Source organism: Opisthocomus hoazin, chromosome 2, assembly GCF_030867145.1.
Source record: "Opisthocomus hoazin isolate bOpiHoa1 chromosome 2, bOpiHoa1.hap1, whole genome shotgun sequence".
Lineage (NCBI taxonomy): Eukaryota > Metazoa > Chordata > Aves > Opisthocomiformes > Opisthocomidae > Opisthocomus > Opisthocomus hoazin.
This window is the reverse complement of record NC_134415.1, coordinates 5,412,528-5,414,254: the sequence shown is the minus strand read 5'-3', so window position 1 is coordinate 5,414,254 and position 1,727 is coordinate 5,412,528. Positions and strand designations below refer to the sequence as shown.

The 1,727-nt window shown below is 43.9% G+C and overlaps 1 pseudogene; it reads right to left on the bottom strand.

The window, feature by feature from the left end:
- Nucleotides 1-461: 461 nt before the first annotated feature.
- Nucleotides 462-568, bottom strand: LOC142360674 (U2 spliceosomal RNA; annotated as a pseudogene).
- Between the last annotated feature and the right edge of the window lie 1,159 nt (nucleotides 569-1,727).

Sequence of the window (1,727 nt, the reverse complement as noted above, 5' to 3'; positions counted from 1 at the left end):
TTCCCCCCTTTTCTCTCTTAGTCCTAGCATTTCTGCTTTTCTCTGTTCTTTTATAAAAAACACTTAAACTTGTGTTTATTTTTTTTTCTATTAAATACTTCCTTGGTTACCCACTGTTTCAAACATCCTTTTATCCTCTGTCATTTTGACTTCCACCTACTCCACTAACTCACACCCATCCACACCCATCCAAACACAAAGCTATTATTTTTTTCTTTTTGCCTGGAAAGTGTGAGTCAATGGGCAGTGGGAGGGAGTGAAAGGGTAGTGCCAGAAAACACGTCTTCAGCTTCAGCATCTTGCAGTCAAGTTCCCAGTGAAAACTGGTCATAGAATCATAGGATCATCAAGGTTGGAAAAGACCTTGAAGCTCATCAAGTCCAGCCATCAACCCAACACCACCATGCCTGCTAAACCATGTCCTCAAGTGCCACATCCACACGGTTTTTTAACACCCCCAGGGATGGTGACTCCATCACTTCCCTAGGCAGTCTATTCAACATATCAGATATTAAACTGACAAGAGCAAATACTACACTTGTTCTTAGCCAAAAGGCCAAGAAGTAAATCAGCAAATGTGTTGAGGTAAAGGCAGAGAAGATGGCAAGGACGTTTTTGAAGGTCTTTTCGCTAGACTGGAAAGTTTAGGACAGTAGTGTTCTAGACAAAAGTTTTGCCTGGAAATACAGCACCTTCTGCTGAAAGCATGTCTTGTCATTGAAATTTTTTGTTCATTGAAAACTCAGTTCTCAGCTGATCTGACTCCACATGGGAAGCAGGTATACGGGACCAGAGGACAACTTGTTCCCTGAACTTGGAGGATGTTTTGTTTGATCTCCAATCAGTAAGCAGAGCAGCACCCTGCCACACTGTGAGGTATCCATGGGCTGCTCCTCCTGTCCATGTCACCAGATCTTAGTTAGACAGAGGTAATATATCTCTGGAAGGTGTCTGGGTTTGTCCGTTCTTCAGTACTGCTGACCGTGGACTGGGTTACCCAGCAGCTATCTGCACGAGCACCTAATTTCGGGTGATTGGAGTGGATCAGATGAGGCTCCTCTGTCCACACTATATGTGAGTCAGAGGGTTGGCTTTGAACTACCTTTACTCAGTGGACTCTTGGACTCCATGCTGCTATTGTGTCTGTGGTTCAAAGCTGTCCCAAGGATCAAAAACTGTTCCAGAACTTTCTATTGCCCAGTAAAGACAGGAGGGTGCTTGGTGCATGCCTGGAGCAGAGCTTCCAGTTTAGTTTTATCTGAAGCAAAGGCAGTTGCTGTGCACAAATGCCACTTGGTGAGCCAAACCAAGAGAGTGATAAGTGGGGACAACCACGGAATTCTCTTAAAAACCTCACTACTTTTCCGAATTGAAATGTTACTTTAGACACAGGCAGTGAAGACCACTGCTGAGATTCATGGCTCCGTGTGTCTACCTTTTCAAGCTAATAACCCTCTGGGAGTTCACAGTAGTCTGAAAAGAACACACACACACTGCGCTGCCTCTGACATGGAAATTGTCTTTTTTCTTCGTTATCTGAAATCTAAATTAAAGTCATCCAGACCGAAAGAGGTTTTGACTGTGTGCATGGCAATAACAAAAGTCACCACTAGCATGGCACAGCAACAAAACATAATGAACTCTGCCTTTTCACGCAGCAAAAACATGCCTACAGTGAGGAACCAGGTGCATTTCTGTGATGGAACGTGAGAAGACTCTACAATGAA